This window comes from Callospermophilus lateralis, chromosome 7 (assembly GCF_048772815.1).
Source record: "Callospermophilus lateralis isolate mCalLat2 chromosome 7, mCalLat2.hap1, whole genome shotgun sequence".
NCBI lineage: Eukaryota > Metazoa > Chordata > Mammalia > Rodentia > Sciuridae > Callospermophilus > Callospermophilus lateralis.
Window position 1 is genome coordinate 34,142,663 of NC_135311.1, and position 21,536 is coordinate 34,164,198.

Consider the following 21,536-nt stretch of genomic DNA (forward strand, 5'->3'; position numbering starts at 1 on the left):
AGCCAAACTATAGCACCAGACAACTCCTTTAGTAAATCCCATATGCCCCCACACACCAACTCTACCCTGTACAGAAATCTAGAGCCACCAAAATTTATTCAGTGGTTCTTAATGATTTTGAATTTCAGGACCTCTGGAAGCCATTCTCATTAAATATCCCCTTCTGCCTACTAAAAACAAAAAACAAAAAACAACAACAACAAAAAAAAAAACACAAGTTCTCCAAAACCAACGAGCTCACCTGAAGTCAGAATAGGCAGTAGCACAGTTAATGCCAGCTCTTCACCATGCTCCACATCTCCTGCATTTATGCAGTAAACATCTACAGAACACATCACTAGGCACTAGATACACCAGATCAAGATGCTGCAAGCTGAGAGCAGCCAAGAGAAGATGCCATATTCCCTGCTCTCAAAAAGCCCCCAGTCCATTAGGAAAGCACACAGGATAGATAGATGCAAGTGAACTCAGATAGTGTGACAAGGTACATGGCAGCCCACAGGCGATACTAAGGTCAGCTGGTTTCTTGGACAGAGGAAGCTAGGGAAGTCCTAAAATTCCTTGAGAAGAGGTGACCCTGGGATGCACAGAAGGGCAGCTGGGATTTTTCCAGACACTTTTTTGTCACAAGTTAACAGAGGCTTTGTGGGTAAAAATTAGCCCCTCTCCCCAATCATCAAAGCATATCCAGGGAGGACATGCATTCTAAAAAGAGTCACTGGCACCTTATTCTCTGGGAAGCTTTTTGTAGTTGCCAATTCCTAAATTATATATTTCTTATTTGGTTAAGAGTGGATTTGTCTATACTGGGAAGTTGAAGTCGGTGTGGTGTACGGTCGGGTGCAGGCAGCTCCCTGCACCAGCCTGGGTACTGAGGTCTTGGGTTGCTCACTGCCACCGATGCACCAGGCCTGCCAGTGCATGTATCTGGCACTGGGTGGTGCCCAGAAGCTGGCTAGGTTGGGGCTGCCTGCCTGCCTGATGCGCAACAGGAGCTCATTCTGTCCACGCCCTCTCCATTGGTCAGTGGCTTGGAGTTGCTCATGACTCTGGAGTTGGTGAGTGTGGCTGGATGGGACAGCAGAGAGTGGTGGCTGTGCTTGCTGCAGGTCATTTCTCAGTTCTCAAATTGAGGTGCCTGTGCCCACCCAGGCAGAAACAAGCTTTGCCAGCTTGACGGGCAGCTCCCTACTGCCAGAGCTGAAGGCCGATGACTGATCCCAGTTGTATCTCAGGTTATTCTAGTTTCTGATGAGGGGTTTTGCTTTTTAAGAATTCCACTTAAGCCGTAGAGCCATGCTTTGGTGAATAAGGAAGCCCAGACCAGGGTGATTCCTCATGTGGGCACTGGGTTGGGCCTCTGTTCAGATCATTAGGCAGCAGTGTGGCAGGGCGTGTGGGCAGACCTCTATCCAGATCTCTGGCCAACCTTGTGCCTAACGGAAGAAAGAGGAGGCCCAAATCTCCATCATGTCGGATTAGGCCCCAACTTCCTTTATAAGACTCCTATAATGTAAGAATTAAAACCAAGAATCAATAAATGGGATCAATAAAGCTTCTTCTCAGCAAAAGGAATAATCAGTAAGGTGAATAGAGAACCTACAGAATGGAAGCAAATCTTTACCACAAGCATATCAGATAGAGCACTAATCTCTAGGATATATAAAACACTCAAAAACCTTAACGCAAAAAAAAAAAAAAAAAAACAATAAATGGGCCAAGGAACTGATCAGACACTTCTCAGAAGATGATACACAATCAATCAACAAACATGAAAAAATGTTCAAATCTCTACCAGTTAGAGAAATGCAAATCAAAACTACTCTAAGATTTCATCTCATTCAGTCAGTCAGAATGGCAACAATCAAGAATACAGACAACAATAAGTGTTGGCGAGAATGTAGGAGAAAAGGCACACTCGTACATTGCTGGTGGGACTGAAGCCAATCTGGAAAGTAGTATGGAGATTGCTTGTAAAACTGGGAATGGAACCATCATTTGACCCAGCTATCCCACTCCTTGGTTTATAACCCAAAGGACTTAAAAACAGCATACTACAGGGACAAAGCCATATCAATGTTTATAGCAGCACAATTCACAATAGCTCTATTATGTTTCCAACTCAGATGCCCTTCAGTAGATGAATGGATAGGGAAACTTTGGTATATATACACAATGGAATACTATTCAGCACTAAAAGAGAATAAAACCATGGCATTTGCAGGTAAGTGGATGGAGCTGGAAAATATAATGCTAAGTGAAGTTAGCCAATCCCAAAAAACCAAAGGCCAAATGTTTTCTTTGATATGAGGATGCTGACTCATCATGGAGATGGAGGGAGAGCATGGGAGGAATGGAGAAACTTTATATGGAGCAACAGCAAGGGAGGGAAAGGGAGGGGGCAAGGGGGTAGGAATGATGGTGGAATGAGTTAGACATCATTACCCTAAGTACATGTATGAAGACACAAATGGTGTGGAAATACTTTGTGTACAATCAGTGACTTGAAAAATTGTGCTCTATATGTGTAATATGAAATAAATTGCATTCTTCCACCATGCACAACAAATTAGAATAAATAATAATAATAAAGAATTCCAGTTAATGGGGCCAGGTACAGTGGTGCACACCTATAACCCCAGCAACTCAGGAGGCCAAAGAAGGAAGATCACAAGTTCAGGGACAGCCTCAGCAACTTAGTGAGACCCTGTCTGAAAAAATAAAAAGGCTGGGGGTGCACCTTAATGGTGGAGCTCTTTTGCCCAATACCTGGTATCAGAAAATGATTCCCTGTTAACATAGGCACCTAGACTTGGAAATGAGGTCATAGGACACAGGGTGAAGAGGGCCAGCTCAGCCCATCAAGAGGATGCATGGCACCAGACCTTGAGGGATGACGTCAGACAATACATTCTCCAGGCAGCCAGAGGCACAGGGAAACAGTGGGGCTGGAGTGCTGAGAGCAAACCCATGGTAAGAAGCTGTTTTAGAGACAATCTTGGAATGTGAACAGGCTGGTCACTCGGTGGTATTAAGAATTTGCTGTGATGACAATGATATTAAGATGAATTCTGACATATATGGAAGAAATGACATGGTATCAGGGATTTGCCTTAAAGCCCTAATAAAAGGGGGGGGAATGACAAAAAAAGAGTGGATCTGAATTTGTCATATGAGACATTTTCACAGCATGGCAGTACAGCAGCCTCTGCCATCTTGACCTCAGTATTCTGCCTCTGAGGAGCCCAGAGAGGGCATCTTCCCTTTGACCTTGCTTCTCCTCCCTATTCCCAATGACCCCACAATCCCACTTCCTTCCTTCCCATAGCTAGACAATGGGAAAACTGTCTAGAATCATGCTCTAGATCTAAACCCTATCAATCTATCCTTTTAAGCCTCTCTGGATCCAACTCCTTCCCTCTTCCTGTGCCTCTGTCTTGATCCAGACCATGTTTTTTTGGCTCAAGTATTAGAATAGCTGCTAATTTATCTTCAGACCCCCAATTTCATTCCCTTCAAACTCATCCTGCATCTGGCTACCAGAAGGAGCACAGGAATTCTAAGCTGTCGATCTAACCACACCACCATTACCACCAACCCCACCTTAAAATTCTTAAATAGTAGCCCTCATACAAAGAGCTCCAATTGCTTAAAAGCACACTCAAGGGTCTTCACATTCTGCTTCCAGCCTCACTCTACCTACCCCGCCACACCTGCCATGCCAGCCATCCCCAACCAAGCTGCCCACTGTGCTCCAGGCAGGTTCCTCCACGGTGCACATAAACTACTGCATAAAATTCACATTAATATAATTTACAGAAGTAGATACAAAATTAAAACAAAAGACCAAATAAGGGAAAGAAAAAAAAAGTAAACTAGGACCAATAGTGCTAATTTTTCTCACACCAAATGAATGATTTTGAGAAACTTTTCTTCCAATATTTCAGCCATGCCCCTGGTCCAAATACCAAAGCAGTTGAATTGTGGAATTCATCGGAGAGAGGTAGCTGTCTGGAAGCACAATTTCTATTAAGAAATAAGCACTTGGGCTGGGGATGTGGCTCAGTGGTGGAATGCCTGCCTTGCAGGTGTGAAGCACTGGATTCAAGCCTCAGCACCACATAAAAAATAAATTAATAAACAAAGATATTGTGGTGTCCATCTATGACCAAAAAAATATTTAGAAAAAAAAAAAAGAAATAAGCACTGCCCCTCCTAAATTTAAGCTGGTCTGTTTGAATGTGTTGATAAAGTCAGGAAATAATAAGGAATTCAATTGTTTGTTCACAACTGTAAAAGAAACACTTTAGTTTCAAAAATCTAATTGTATTTGCAAATTATCCCTTGCTTTTAAGCACGAAGTAGACATATAGGCTACAATGATTATGCAGCACTTTTAACTCGTTCAATGCCAAGAACAGAAATTTAACTGCAGACTCTAAGTGAACAAGGGTTCTTCACTGAACCATTTGAGTGACTCTAGCAGAGCAGCCCTATAATGAGCAGTCATCAGAAGCTCACCAGGAAGCCACTGTGGCTGTCATTTGACTCCAATTGGAAGAGCGTGTCTTGTGTTCATGTCAGGCCATGATCTTATGTGATCTGAAATGGACTGGGAGGGTTCTACATGACTTATGGGACTTGGAAAACTTAATTAATGTTCAAAGATGGGCAAAGTCAACACATTTTCCTAACTCAGCTCCCTTTTGAAATCCTACAACTCACTGGCAAACGTGTCTGCTTCCTGAACTACGCTAGAATGAATGATAGGCTCTCACAGTAAAGAAGCATCTGTCACTGGTGAGAGCCTGAAGATGCTCCATCTTCAGTCCCAGCCTCAGCACCACATAAAAAATAAATTAATAAACAAAGATATTGTGTGTCCATCTATGACCAAAAAAAATAAAGAGCAAATCCTCTACATGTGATTCTCATATCTCATACCACCTAGCATAAATTACAACTTTGGCTACAGGAGTAGAATAAAATGACATTCCTTAAAATCTCTCTTCTGGCTGGTTTTATAATACTAGTCATTTCATAATCTGCTTGAGAACACTGATTTTCATATGCATATGAACAATTAAAATGCAGGTAAATTAATTATCATGTTAGAAAAGTAGTTTCTAGATCAGAGCTAGTCAATAGAAATACATAAGCCACGCATATAACTCGAAAATTCTAAAAAGCCTTGTTTGAAAAAAAAATTAAAGGTGAAATTAATTTTCATATTGTTTTATGTAATTCAACACATCTACATATCATTCCAACATGTAATCAATATGAAAGCCAAAACATTTTAGATTAGGTTGTTTTTTTTTATATCTGTGAACATGTCTCTTCATTTATCTATGTCTTCTTTAGTGAATTTTTAATAATATTTTATACATTTTTCAGTATAGAGATCATGCACATGAAGTATTATGTTTAGTATTATATTAGTATTATATTTGGTTACATCCTGTTATAAATGTGATTCATTTTAAATTTTGTTTTCTCCTTGTTAATAGTTTACAAAGATATGTTTGATTTTGTATATTGAGCATATATCCAATGACCTTTTTAAATTTACTCAATAAGTAAATTTATTTAACAAGTTTGTCAAATGTTATAAATTTTTACATCAGTTTTTTATAGTTAATTTACACGCATGATTTTGTAGATTAAGTTACAATGCATCTCAATTCAGACTAGCTGAATTTTGAGTGCTCATAGCCGTGTGTAGTTAATGAATGGCCAATAGACACCACAGGTCTGCACAAAACCCTCCAGAGAAATCAGAGCATGGTGGGAAAGCAAGCAGATCCACAGTGAGGAAAGGCCTGGGCCAATCCTTCATTCTTCAAAAGCAGGGGCAGCTTCAGAGTGGTGTGACATCCCAAAGATCCCACAACTTGACATGGTCAAATCAGAGCAGACACTGACACTTCTAGATGCCCACCATCCTCCTCAGTGAAACCAGAGGAAGGCTCAACAGGTACTGAAAAGAAGGAGGGCTTCACATTTCTCACCATCTGTGAATGTCCCTTGATAACTCCTATGGAGCCAGCAATCACCCAGGCAGACATGCCAGCTCAGCCCTGCAGACACTCATTGGACAAACTGGACAAGACCTTGGCCCCCCAGTATGCTCACAGTCGAGCTGGGAGACAAGAGGATAATCACAAAAACACATGTGCACAATTACTGATGATATGAGTTAAGGAGAAATGGCACAGAGCCCTGTAGGAGAGCATAAGAGGGGACACGTCTTAACCCAAGATTCTAGGAAAGCTTCTCTGAGGAGGGAACACAGAAGTTGAGATCTGATTGCTAATGGGTGATCAGGTCTTCCCTTCCAGTGTTTTTCACACAAAAAAAGAAACATTAGTATTATTCAGTGCCTGGTAACACTTCTAAATCCTTCCACTTGTTTCTAATCATTCACCCTTTCTTGTTCTTTCTTCCAAACAGTGAAGGTCATTTAGTTCCAGAGATAATGATCTCACCAATGTTTGAGTCAGTCTGCATGGAATGGACTCCCAGATCCCTGCCTCCCGCTCAGGGCTTCCCCTTTGGCTTGGCTCCATTTTTCAAACTTGACAAGCCACAGTAACAATTTCCCAGGTACTAGCAAAGCAAGTTAGGTTCAGATTGCATTTTAAAGTTAGAATTAATTTGCTAGGCCCACAAGTTAGGCAAGTTTTTAAGGAAGCAGGAACATATTTCAGTTTGTTTTCTAGGAAAACTGTACTGCCAGTTCAACAGATTAAATTAAAGGGAGACAGACGGTGGAGACCTGAAGAACAAATATTGCAATAATTTAGCTTGGGGGAAATACTCACCAGGTCTTATCTTCAGGAAATACACTATATGATGGAGCCTTGACAATAGAATTTTTAAAGCTTCCTTGGTAATTCTAATAAGCAGCTAGTGTTGAAAAATTACAGGCTTGAATAGAGTAGCACTATGAGTTCCTGAAGTCAAACAGAATCAGGTTTTTTTTTTCCCTTCCATTCTTCAATTTAGCAATTAATTATTGAGTGCCTTTGATTGTCACACAGTAGGTTAAGTGGTCATTTTTATTTAAACACAAAATCTATATTTTCACTTTAAAATGAGAACCCTCTAAGGGTCAGAGAGATGAAATGATTTCTAGGAACATGACAATCAAATGACCTAACCCAGACATGAGCCCAAGTCCTAACATCCCCATCTGCTAAGAGCAAGTGCTGCTGCCAGTGTCTTTACACTGTACTATGTCACTTAACAACAGGGCTGCATCCTGAAAAATGCATTGTCAGGCGATTTTGCCATTGTGCAAACATCCTAGAGTGCATTTGTACAAACACAAGATATATGCAAAAAGACTCTACTATTTACTAAAGCAGGACCACCCATTATGTAGTAGTGCAAATGCTTAAAACATCTTTATGAATTAAGTTTGGTCTGTAGCATTTGAGTAAAAATTCATGTATAAAAATATGTCAAAAATCCCTAAGATCATCAGTTAATTCAAATTTCCATATCTTACTTACAAGGGCAAAGCATTTAGCTAGGGGAAACAATTTATATGTAAAATATCGTAGTAGCAAATTGAAAATAAGAGAAGCAGTGAACACAACAGGACCCTGTGAAAAGAGAACAGTGCCCAAAGCCTAGAGCCCAGCAGTGAGTGCTGCTTCCTCTGGTGCCTATTAAACAGATGGTCAGGAAACGTATTATTCTGTATCTTGAATGGTTGTTTCTCTGTTGAGCAGTATAAATGATTACATGGATTTAAAATTAACCGTATCCAAACAAAAATGACAATAGTAAACAATCAAACGCTGTTACATATCATACACAAGCATGTGCACACAGACATGCACATAACATCCACCTCTGTACTCAGCACTTTGCAGAAATTAGTAAATACTCTCAGACAACTTTATGCACACAATTATCCTCATTTTAAAGATAACCTTACTCTTCCTCAGTGTAGCTAAGAAATTTGCCATAGTCACAGGGCTTTAAGTACACAGAAAATCTGCACACAGGTAATCTGATCCAGATTATATAACTAAAACCATAAAAAATCAAAATAGCCCATGATTAGTGCTATATAAATTGAAGAGCCAGACATGTCAATGGGAGTTAAAAGACAGGGTACCAGTCCTCTATCCCTCTGTGTTAGGTATTTTGCTGTGACCAAAATACCTGACAAGTACAATTTAGAGGAGGTAAAGTTTATTTCAGGCTCTGGGTTTTAGAGGTTCAGCACATGGTCTGTCAACTCCATTGAGGTAAAGAAGGACATCATGGTAGAAGGGCATGGTGGAGAAAAGCTGATCAAGTAACGGCATCCAGGAAACAGAGGTGGGGAGGAGAGGGAGAGAGAAGGGAAGAGAGAGAGAAAAGGAAAGAGAAAAAAGGAGCCAGGAACAGATATAGTGCAAGACCACTCCTCCCAGTGACCACCTCCTCCAGCCATGCCCATGTGCTTACAGATCCCACTAAATAGTCCATCCAAATTATTAATCCATCACATGGATTAATCTACTGATGAGTGTATACAGCCCTCATCACTGCCTAAAAGCTCCACCTCTGAACCTTGCTGCAATGATGACCAATTTTTCAAAATATGAGCTTTTCAGAGATCCAAATAGCAATACCAGTAGGTATTTTATCTGTTTTTTATCTGTCCTAACTTCTTCCTTTTGAAATATTACATATGTTTATTTTCTGTCTTCCTGGACTAGACATTTAAGCTCCATGAGAACAGGGAGTCTGACAGCCTCATTCATAGTAGCATCCTGCAGTATCTGTAGCATCTAGAACAATGTATGGCTCACAGATGCTGAATAGCTGTATCTGACAAGGAACTGACTGGTGGCATACACAATAGGAGCAAATACTTGGAGGTGAGGACTGTGGGTTTGGGACAGTGGAGTATGAAATACGGTCCAAGAGGCAAGTTGGAAGCAGCCAGCTTTAAATGACAGATCAAAGACATCATTATTTATATTATGGGAAATCAAAACAGGTTTTTTGAACTAGAGAATTAACTGCCCCAAAGTAACATATCAAAAACAACTAATCTGATGGTTGCACAAGATAGTTTAGAGGAAGGCTTGAGCCTAGGAGAAAGCTGTTTTAACAAAGTTCAGCTCTGAATTGATCAGGGAGTGAACTTGGAAATGGTAAAGGAAATAGATGTTTGAGATTAATTCAATCTGTGCTCTCCTGGATGTACCTAAATCCCAGGAAGTAGGTCCAGCTTCAGCAAACTCTAGGAAATCTGATCTGACTCTTGATAATTATGGTGTAGAAGATGCTTTACGGAGAGGATTAAGTCCAAGCATTATTTAGAAATTTGATGCTCTTCCAGAGAGAAACAAAGATAGCTTTGCTGACAACTGGTTGAAATAGCTGACCCAGAACTTTCAAGAACTGCCAGAAATACTTGTGGCCAGGGCATCTTACATCTGGGCTAACCTGAACCTGAGTCAGGCTAGAGTGACAAATCTGGGGCTGGCCTGAGCCTACTCTCAACTGAGGATTCCAAAATTATCTGTGAGTTATGTGTTGTGACACATATAGACCAGTACTAATAAAATAGGATTTTTATAGCAATTAGTGACTCAATTTTTTCCCTTCATCTTGCTTTTCCATTTTTTTAGTCTTAGCTGAGGACCATGACAATCACAATCAGTTTTATACTCAACCTCAATATACTGTATTTAATCAGCTTTTTGAAATTAACTTGCATTTTGACTTAAGATAAAAAGCTGAAAATTAACTTTTATTATTTAATTCCCATTTTGATATCCCTCTTCTTTTCCATTCCAAGTCTTTGCAATTTTCCCTTTAGTGTTAACTTCTACCGAATTACGTGCATAGCAATTTTCAAAACAGCAGGACAATAGCTGTTGCTTTAAAACTCTGTCACCTGTGGCCTTTAAATCCTAAGGAGGAAGAGCTCTGGAAGACTTCTTTTTCTGGATCTCAGATATTTTGCAATGCAAGGAACACTATTTAGTCATTAGACCCTCTGAATACATGTGGTTAATCCCGGATAATCTAAATTTCCCTTAGGGTATGAGTATTTACCAAGAACTGGCACAGAGAAAATAATCCTCTCAAGGGATGTAGAAAAGAAGCTCTGCCCTTATGGTGAAATGATACCAGCGAGCAGGAGTGCTCCACTCTGTTGCACTAAATTGGGGGGGAAAAAATCCAGTGGACACCCATTTTCTTAAATGACAAAGTGGGGGTAGGGAGTCACTATAGTCCAAAAGTCGTTCACCAGAGTTATCTGGGGGCCACCACTCTTCTTCAGGGGCTGCCCCTGAGTTCCTTTTCCCAGCATTCTCTGAAGACAGACTTCCAGGCCCATCACATCAGACACACGTGCCTACTAGACAGTGCGTGGCTACATCTGCCAGGACAACCCGCCCCTGACAAGCTTCAGGAAGAGACTCCTGAGTGAGAAATCACCTGCATACAGATGAAATTCTATGATAACTCATGTCTGAATAATTTAGTAATTCTACAATCTACATCCTTTACACCCTTACCATGAGGGCAATCTTGATGTACCCATGACGCTCTATGAGAATTCTTACAGCACATAAGCAATAAAATCCCTTCAACAGAGAGAACCAGGGTGGATCTACCTTGTGCTGGCTTCTGTTCCAGTGGTGGTGGTCTAATAATATCGTGTTTCTGTTGTGATACTATTATGATTCTCTTTTGATTTAGTATTTTCTGTCTTAAATATTCCTTCAAAAGGACTACTCTGCCAAAACACAGCCTATTGAAGAGATTTTGGTATCTAGATGATCTTTAAAGGTTATTTCTTCCAGAAAACACCTGACAGCAACATGGACTAAGAGGAAAAGCCCTACAAAATATTTATATACAGGTTGAAATGTTCACATTAATTGTGGGTCTTTCAGTACCATAGAAAGAGGAAATCTGAGGGGACACAAAGAGCCCAGGCTAAGGCTGAATATTTGGACATACTGGGTTGGATGTTTCAAAGCAGATATTCTGACACCAGGTCAAAAGAGCTAAGCTTAATTAAAAAAAGAAAAGAAAGTAACAAACTGGAAGATACTCCTGACCCCTTCAAAATCCCAATCCCCATATGGATCCTTGCTTCATTACTAATCCCATTCCATAAAGTTTTAGTTCTCAGAGTTGAAGATGAGATAAAAGCTCAATAACGAGGGAAGTGGTTATTTTAACTAAAGAGAAAAGCCTGATTTTTCATTTCAGGCCACATAAAAAATTTCCTGGTATCAAAGTGGATCCTACAAAATGACTATGCCAACACTACCTTGGAGCTGGGCGTCTGTACCCACACGGGGCTCTGGTAGTTGGTGCACTGGCGCTGGTCCAGCTTCTCCTGGCGATTCTTGCAGCAGAAGCGGTAATAGCAGGTGCCCCAGCAGTACAGGTAACCTCTCTCGCTGTTGTTACATTCGAACTCCTTGTCCTACTGGCCGCTCACGTGGTAGTAGCCCCAGCACGTCGCGCTGGCCGCCGCCGCCGCCGCGGCCGCGGGTTGTCCCCGCCGGCTCCCCGCCTCCAAGACAACAGGCGCCAGGGCGGTGCCTTTCAGCTCGCGGCCGCCCCGGGGCCAGGGCGCCCCCGGGCCGCCAGCCCCCGACGGCAGCGGCGCCGGAGCTCAGAGTCCGGTTGGCAGCGCGGCCGCGGGCGGCGTGAGCGCCGGACAGCAGGTCCAGGGACTCCAGCGAAAGCAGCAGCAGCAGCAGCAGCAGCAGGCTCCGCAGCGCCATGGCGGGCCGGGCGGGAGGGCGCGGGGAGGCTTCCGCGGCAGGCCTCTACCCTGGCCGGCCGGGCTCCGAAGACGGCCACGCGGGTTGGGGTGGCGGCGCGGGGCGGTCAGCGACGCCAGGGCGATGTCGCCATCGAGGGGCGAGCGGCTGGCGTCAGCGGCGGCGGCGGCGTCTGCGGCGGCGCACCGTGCGCGCGAACCGGCCGGGCGCGGGTTGCTCTGGGCTCTCACGCTGCGCGCCGGCTTGGCGCTTCCCCTGCGGGATCGGCGCGCCTCCGGGGCAGCCCCATCCCCCGCCGCGGAGGCTGCGGCCCTGAGCGGCTGGGTTCAGGCAGGACCGAAGCGCGGCTCCGAGCGGCAGCAGCGGCGTGGTCCCGTCCAGGCGGGTCCTGCGGGACAAGACGGGGAATCAGTCACCGGGTGGGGCGACGGGCGCTCCCAGAGGCAGGCCATGCCCGGCTGCTACTGCAGAGGCGGCGGCGGCGGGAGAGCAGCAGACGGAGAGAGCGAGCCTAGCCCAGAGCCGCCGGCTTGCCGCCTGCACTAGTGCCAGAGCGTGTGCGAGAGGAGCGAGGGAGACACACGCACTCACACACCCGCACACACGGGAGCGCGGAGGGGAGGGGAAGGGAGGAGAGGACAGCTGCTCGCCGCCTCCCCACGTTTACACGCCCGGGCGCCCGGGTTGGAGGGGGTGGGTGTTTGCTTTTCCCGGCTCTCAGCCCGCGGAACCCATACTCTTCCCCTTGAGAATCCTCCTCCAGCTCTCACATGGGTGCAAGATAGCTCCCGTGCTGAGTGGCACCTCTTATTCTCTCTTTCCCCAACTTTATTTTTTCCAGCGTTGAGGCCAAGTAAGAAAAACTGTCTAAGTTTCTAAGTCTCATCTTTGAAATTCCTGTATCCATGTGTTGAAATTCATATATTGAAGCTGATTTGTGTCCAGAGGGGTACACTCTTGTGCATGGCCAGGTCTGTGGAGACCCATCTAACTTTCAAAACTATGAGGCCACTCCAAAAAGGAGTCACAAGGACAGTTTTTGTTTAGTGCCTTTGGAAGAGATGGGGGAAAATAAGAAAAAAAAAAAAAAAAAAAAAAAAAAGCAGTAGCTAAGGCCAAATTCTGCCTGCATGACCTGCTTGATTTGCTTAAAGGCAGTGGACAGACTGTCAGGGTGATGGCAATGGGGAATTTTTCCTGAAATTCTCCTTTCTGACCCAGTCATGTGTGACCCAGGGATCCCCACTCAGGAAAAACAGAGGGTATTTTCTCAACTGAGGGATTGACACATTGAAGCTGGGAACCAGATTCCAAGACAAGGGGGAGATTCTCATCCTAGGAGGAAGGGATGCATGCACTACCTCTCCATTTCCCTCCCTTCTCTTCTGCACTTACTTTTATTCCCTCAATGACATTTCTTCTGAATGTTCTGATCAACAAACGTTTGTTCAGTGCCCACTCTCTGACAGGCACTGTGGTAAGTGCTAAGATGAAGAATAAATAGGACACTACCATTTCTCTAGGACAGTGAACTTGTCCACTGGGGAGGCTGAAAATCAAAAGATTCCACTTGGCATGGTTAAAGTTCCAGACAAAGGGGAGCACAGAGTATTCTGAAAACAGATGACAGGCACCTAGCCCCACCCTAGAAGGCAGAGATGCAGGGGTGTGTCAAAGACAACTTTCTCAGTGAGGTAAGGAACAGCAAGCATCTTGAAGAAAGATTTAAGAGTTGCCTGGTGGGGTGGCACGCCTGTAATCCTAGCGGCTCAGGAGGCAGAGGCAGGAGGATCTCGAATTTAAAGCCAGCCTCAGCACAAGTGAGGCACTAAGCAACTCAGTGAGATGCTGTCTCTTAATAAAATACAAAATAAGGTCTGGTGTCATGGCTCAGCGGTCAAGTGCCCCTGAGTTCAATCCCTGGTGTGCACTTGCTGGGCATGCGCGCGTACACGTGTACACACACACACACACACACACACACACACACAGAGTTAATAAAACAAAAAGGGAAGGACACTACCAACAAAAAGAACAGGAAAGTCCGGAAGTTATAAATTGTTAATGTAGCTGATAGGCAAATCAGTGGGTGTGTGAGCTCCAATACAGTTTAGCATAAACCCTGAGGGACTCTTCCAAATCAGGCCATCAGGAGGCTATTGTGTTAGGGTTAGAGTTAGGGTTTACTCTACAATTGATGGGAAACTGTTGGTGGGTTTTAATTAGGGGAAGACACTATCAGAATTTCATGTTTGCTGAATTTCTAAATCAAGGGAATAAGGAAACACTAGACTGGATACTGGAGAAGCAATTTGGACAGCTGTCCTAATAATCCAGGTAAGAAATAGGAAGAGTGTGAAATAATTGTATGGTAATTGGCACCATAGTGAAGATGGTAAGCAAGGTCAAAGGTGGAAGTTCAGGATAAAGTTAACATAACTCTTATTCAAGTACCTTTGGGAGATGCATGGAGCTGTCCTGGGCAAAAACTGAAATCTCAGGAGAGAATATAGGTATATAAGTAATCTTCAGAACATACTTGAAAAATAACAGCCCCATACTGTGTGTAATTTCTTTTTCTTTGGGGCGGGGTGCACTGGGGATGAAACTCAGAGGCACTTTACCACTGAGCCACATCCCCAGCCGTATTTTGTACTTTATTAGAGACAGGGTCTCACTGAGATGCTTAGCGCCTCGCTAAATTGCTGAGGCTGGCTTTGAACTTGTGATACTCCTGCCTCCTCCACCTCCCAAGCCCCTGGGATGCACCACCACGCCCTGCCTATGTGTAATTTTTAACCATTTTCATTCCTGTCTTCTTCCCTGAGTTTCCACATCCCCTTAATTATTCCAGAATTTGCTTTTCCATATCTAAGATCTCCTAGGAGTAGGCAGAAGAAAGGAGTCAAATAAGATTTGAAATTGATTTGGTTTCTCAGACCCCCATCCCCCCGCCCCACCAACGAATCAAATCTGTTTTGAAACCCCATCCTCACAAATGGTGGCATCAATAGACTTACCGATAATAATAGTGTCTCAGGGTTGGATGGGATCTCAGGAGTTATTTATTCCAACCCATTTTGATGTGCATTTTTTAAAAATTAATACCTTCAGCCCTCCTGGTTTGCCCTTTGGGGTTGGCCAGATTGCTGAGCAACCCCAACCAGGCATTCCTCTCTTTTCCCCTTCTATTTTCTAAATCTGAATTGTTGACAGTATCAAAGCATCCTTCCTTTGTGGATTTGTTCATTAAAAAGTGCCAGAGAAGAATTATCTTTCCAACACCTATGCTAACAACAGACAGCCCTGAGATTCAGAGAAAAGTGTTCCAATCCCCCAACTGGATTGAGCAGAGCATAATAATCCTACTTAATCATCAGCAGTGATTTTTAAGAATAGTCATGTGATTCAGTTCTGGCCAACACTAAATGAGGGAAGTCTGTTGGGGGGAGTCTGGGGAAATTTCCTTGCTTTTAAAAATAGTGACAATTATTCTTCTTTTTAATTTTCTCTGGAATATATGACCTGAAGAGAGGGCTGTAATTGAATGTTGACATTCAGTTTGATAACCATTACTGCTGTTCACTAAATAGCTTTGCCTTTCAGACATACAGTTGGATTGCTATTCTTGGTCCACTTGTAAGTGGAAGTGGCAAGTGACTAGTACTAGTCAATGAGTTGTAAGTAGGAAGTATGTGTGTTATTTCTGAAGCAGAGCACATAATTGCCTCTATAAGATACTCTAGAGTTCTCATTTCCTTCTGGCATGGTGATCAGCAATGTTCTGCATGAGAGTGGTTTTGTCAGCCTGGACAAAACCTTAACTAAGGAGTTCTTGAGAGCTTGTAAAAATAGTGCCCCACCATAGATGGATGGAGATATATTTTTATGACACTAGAGTTAAAGTCTGTTATTGCAGCACATCCTAACCTATACTGGCTTATATACTGAGGATAGCAGACAGAATGATGGAGTCAATTATGAAACTATGCTGCTCAGGGCCCTCCCAACTCTGATTTCCTAGTAATGTGAGATAATTAAATTTCCTTGTGATGAAGTCTGTCTGAATTCAGAGTTTCTCTTGCATGTAGCCAACTGCATATTTAATGGATGCATAATATATTTTCTGTCTCAATTCTGACTTTCTTTAGGGTTCTACCGAGCCATACAACTTTGTACTAATCATTATCAGCACTTTGAGATTCATTTTTTTTCTATTATTGAGGGATGCCTAGTTGGGGGTGGTCAGCAACCTGGCCAACCCCAAAGGGCAATGATTCTATTAGAAAATGGAGATCAAGGTATAACGTTCCTATGGGGCGGGCGGGGGGGGGTGTGTGTCTCTAAGAAGCCATCTCTATTGAATGTAGCCTCTCATTAGGAGTGTTCACCTTAGTCTCCAAGTATGAACTTGGCCACAAGTCCCAGTATGATTTGGTCTCTGGCTATTGTTCTAGGCTCTCTTCTCTTGCTCCCTAATTCCAGTCACACTGGTGCCCTTGCTCTTCTCAAAGCCTTTCTAATTGCTATGCTCTCTCTACCTCCCCTAGAAGTATATAGGGTCCTTTCTCATACCCTCTATGGTTTCTGCTTAAACATTATTAGCAGAAATAGTGCAACCACCATACCACTGCCCAAAGCTGCTCCTTCCATTGTGCTTATCTTCAGCATGATACATTTTCCAGCACAGCATTTACCACTAACTAATATTCTGACCCTAACCCTAACCCTAACCCTTTCCTTGCTTTTTAAAATATTCAAGTATTTCTGAAAATTTTGTTTCTGACCTCCCAGTGGGATGCCTACCCTTGTTTGCACTTTGTTGACTCTCAACTGCTAGGATTGTGTTTGGCACACAGTATGCTGTCCTCCTGGATACCCAAGGACACCTATTCAGCTGTCAGCTCCCCTGGGGTGGACCTCAGCTGCAGAAAGCTGTCTCCTCTGGAAATATAGCCTGTCTTCCCCAAGAGGCCCACATTTAGTGACTGATAAAGTTAGAAGTGCCAAAGCCTAGCCATTTCATCCCAATGCAAGAACTCTGGTTAGCTGGTATTTTTCTCTAACATCTCAGAATTCCCTGGAGCCAAGGTTTTGTTGGACCTGTATCCCATTAGCCAGATCCCCTTTCCTCCGGCTTCCACTCATGTTGATCTCTGAAAAGTAGCCTACATGACAAATTTGGTTTCAGCATCTGCTTCAGGAGATCTGAGCCTGCACCTTCGCCATCCAATAAATGTGTTGAATTCATAAGCGAATGAATGAATGAGTTTATGAGTCCCAATTTCCATTAATGGTATCCCTATAAATGATTATATGTTTTTTGCTTTATCCTAGTAATTTGGTGATAAGTTAGGAACTATCTCCTTACACCACTAATTTCAATGTTAAATAGTTCTAATAGTTAGAAAATTAGAGTACATTAGCTTTTGCTAATGTAGCTGATAGGCAAATCAATTTATTGGCTCATATGGAGCTTATAGTTGGCTAGAGTGTTTTTCACATGAGGATAACTTTTTTATAGCCATGTGAAATACTTCATACATATTTTTGTTCATTTAAAAAATATTGAACCCCTTATTCCAGCCTTTTAAGCATTTTAAGAATTTTTCATCTAATATTCTATTTTATCCCATGCCTCCTAATATGCTTTACCCTCTTTCTCTAGCCACAGTTCCTAATCTTTATTTGGAGATGTGTCTCTACCATTTTCACTCCATAGAATTTGCCTGGGGTTCTATATTTCCCAGACTGAAGCAAACCACCCATCATAACTCCTTAATTTGGATATTCAGACAGAGTAAGCCAGTGGCAGAAATCCTTCTAGTCAGATGAAAAACCAGAGGACCTGTGTGGGCAGAACTGAGAAGGATGTTCACTCTTTCCTCTGGAATGGCACAGATATATCTGATCCTGTGAAGGAAGAGCCTAGGGCTCTCTGTGTCCTCCCAGGGAGTCTAAGAAAGGAGGCAGCATGATCCTAGGCTGAGCCAGGAGATGGAGAGAAACAGTCCTGTTAGCATTCGTCGAACCTTGAACATAACTTTATCTGAAGTCTGTGTACGCCTGTACTTTTATGTGTCCAGAGCAAATGAAGTTCCTATTCACTGAGTTTTCTGTTTGCCACCCAAAAGGTCCTAGCTGACAATTCCACCTCACAAATTGATCAACAAAAATATTGAGACCGAGCAGCTTATCCTTCCTGTGAATGACCTGATATGTCCTCTGCTCTGTCTAATAACAGGAGAGCACTGGGGGCTGAGGATGAGAGCAGCAGTACAGGTCAATATGTCGGAGATATGACAAATGGCCGTTCATAGCTGATGTTTTCAAGGTGCCTCTAAATGTGGAATTTAGGCTGAGGACCTCTAGTTTCCTGAAGCAATTGGAAGAAAGAACAGATAGAGGTAAATTTGTTCATGGCATGAAAACTCACATGAGGGTAAGACAAGGTCGGGGAAGAATGTCCAGCTGTTTAAGATTGCTTTAAAGACATAATCAGTCTTACTAGATAACAGTGTTCAAGGAACGCACTGGTCTCAACGATAGTTTTGAAAGTGTCAGAAACATGGCATCTATTCTGATAGATATAGTACTCTAAATAGACAAGATCTGGGCATCTAGGGTATTATCAATAGAGCCAGCGCAGTGCATTCGTTAGGGACAGACAGTTTTCCTCTGCCACCAAGCATGACAGAGCAGGTCCCCAGTTCTGGTGGTGGCATGGAGTTTGACAGTATGATAATATGGAGCTGATATCAGGGACCTAAACTGCAGCACTGGTCAAATATTTAGCCAACTGACTCAATGTCAGGGAGGGCCTGGAGAACTTCAACTCATAGTTAGATGAGTTGATATTTGTTCCCTTCTGTGACTGACAGCAGTGGACAGTGGGGCAGCAACATGGGGGATGGACATCGTGCTAGTTCTTAATTATATATTGTCAATTGAGAGTAAGCCAGCTCAAGCTGCTCCTCTGCTTTCTGTCTTAGGCAGATCCTATAGATGGATCTGTCATAAAGTATAAAGAAAGCTTTAAGAGAGGCTAATACACAGATGAAGAGTAAAGGGACACATAGCATCCTTGTGGTAGCTTACTGATGGCCACACATTTTTGTCCCACTCTTCCCAGCATGTGCTAGAGCCTAGCCATTCTCCCTTTGAATATAGGCTATCTTCATGACTTGCTTTGACAAATGGAATGTGGCAGGAGAGGTACTGTCGCAACTCCAGGTTTACCCCTGTAGAAGCCTAGTGACATCCACTTCTGCATTCTTTGGGGACTAGGCACCCTGCAAGAAGCTTGGGTTACCTAGAGCACTGAATGAGTAGAGGCCACATGAAAAGAAATGCTGGAATTTGAGACACCAGCTTGGGCACTTTATCCCCAACTCAGCAGCCCAGGATTAGGCCCAAGTAAGACCAGAAGAACAACCATCCAACTGAGTCTCAGCCAACCCTGAATCACTAGAAGCAAAAGATCATTTTTGTTTTAAGTGTTTTCAACCTCTAAGCTTCGTACTGGTTTATTAGAACACAATAGGCAGTTAAAACAAATCACATAGCAGAGAACAGATCGTAAGAAGAAATTATGAAGAGTAACTTCTGGACACAAAGATGTCTGAGACCATTTTTGGTTAGGTGCTATATTATTTTCCTAGGAATGCATAGCAAAATATCACAGACTGGGAGTCCTCAACAACTGAAATTTATTGTCTCATGGTTCTGGGTACTGGAAATCCAAAATCAAGGTGCTATCAAGGTTGGTTCCTTCTGAGGGTGGTAGGAGAAAATGTGTTTCAGGTCTTTCTCCTTTGTAACCAGTCTTGAAGATACCTGGATTCATGACCACATGGTGTTCTTTCTGCATATGTGTCTGTCCCCAAATTCCCCCTCTTTTTATAAAAACACAGTCATATTGGATTAGGGTCGACCCTACTGATTTCATTTCAACTTGATTATTTCTGTGAATATCATATCTATAAATAAGGTTACCTTCTGAGACACCAGGTGTTAAAACTTCAACATATTAAATTTTGGGGGGTTAGGGACATGATTCAACTTATGACACCTGCAAAGTAGGAGTGACAGAATGACTTATGCAAAGCATATGCAAATTTATATGTCACTGAAGAAGAAAGGAGGTCACATTTGTCACTATTTCTTACTGGAGGGATGTTAGAGAATGCCAACTTAGGTCATCACGTTAATGGTTATCTTTTTCCCATGCTCTTTCCAAAATTCAACACAATCACTGTTGGGAAACAAGCAAGATTCCAAATAGGAAATGCAGAAAAGGGCTTCCCCTGGCATTCCCCACCTAATGACAGAGTAACTAGAAGTATGCACCATGCACAATTAACACTCTGGAACTGTGGCATTTCAGAGTTGGATGAGCACACAAGAATTCACATCCTCTGGACTCATTTTATCTAAGCCTCGATCTAGTCAGCCAGATATGCCAATGTAAAGATGACCTGAAATTATCTCTACAGCTATGCTGGTTTAGGATTAACTCGTTTCTGTATTCATTTATTCATTCTTTATTATTTATACTGACAATTAGTCATTCAGTAGATATTGAACCACCCTCAGCTACGTGCTAGTTATTATGCAGACCCCCAAAAGCAAACTTAAATAAATTATGCTATTTAATTTGCAATCTGGTATTCTGTTTGGGACTTCATGGAAATACCTTCCTTTAGTCACATACCAGAGTTTGGGGAGAAATATCTCCTTGATAACACTTCAAAAATAGTTTTTTTTTTTCTTTCCGACTAAATGTCCAGCTGTTCCATAGCACACAGATTCTTTCCCTTAGGTCATGAGCTACACTACTCACAAGGCCTTTGAAGGTTCAAACGACCTCAGGAGACATTGTGGGAAACACAATCAAAGAGTCTACTGTGTGGGCCACATGTTAACTCAATGTCTTAGAAGTTTGTTGAGAAATTTTTCTCCATAGGGGTTGCTTTCCTATTGTGATCCTCTAGAACTATTCGATGTGATTTTCCTCACATTTGATGCAACATCAATAATGATGACTGTTGAGGATGTGTGCACCTTTATACTATGAACTTTAAAATTGAGAACCCTACTAGTTAGAATTGATTTGATTATCTTAAAAGTTATGGAAATACCTTCCTTCAATTTCAAATTTTTCAACTTTGAGGGTCTAGCTTTCTAATTTTGTGTTTTCTTTTATTCTCCTAACATATAAAGCAGTTGTGCATCCACAGGTGTATTGGGGCACAAACAGCTAGTTATAGTTATGTGTTTCCTGGGCCAGCTTGTACTGAACCATTTAGCTGGGTCTATGTAATGAGATTTCTGTCCATAATATTGCAGTCACTCCTATTATATACTATAACTCCCTCCTCCTGTGCCCATTGCAGACATTGCTAATCAGTTATGGAATCCTATCCTGCTGAGATCAGTCACAGCCCCAGAAAGCCCTCCAACACACAAAGCTCCAAAGAGTCAGCAGGCATTAACAAGAGTTGGAGTTAGCACAAGGAATAAATCCTATTTGCCTAACAGCTGAGGGAGAGAGAACAGTCAGAATGGTTCAAGTATGCTTCTATGACTTTATGTCCACATGGGTTTTAGGATTCTGCTCCAATTATACAGCTTTATTGCCCCAAACTAAAACATTTATGAAAGGAAGGGGGTGAGTCTGCAAGTGGCATTAATATCATCGGTTATTAAATGCGTTTTACTGAAAGACATCACTGATTGACAGCTAGAGGAAATACTCACTGGGATTAGCTC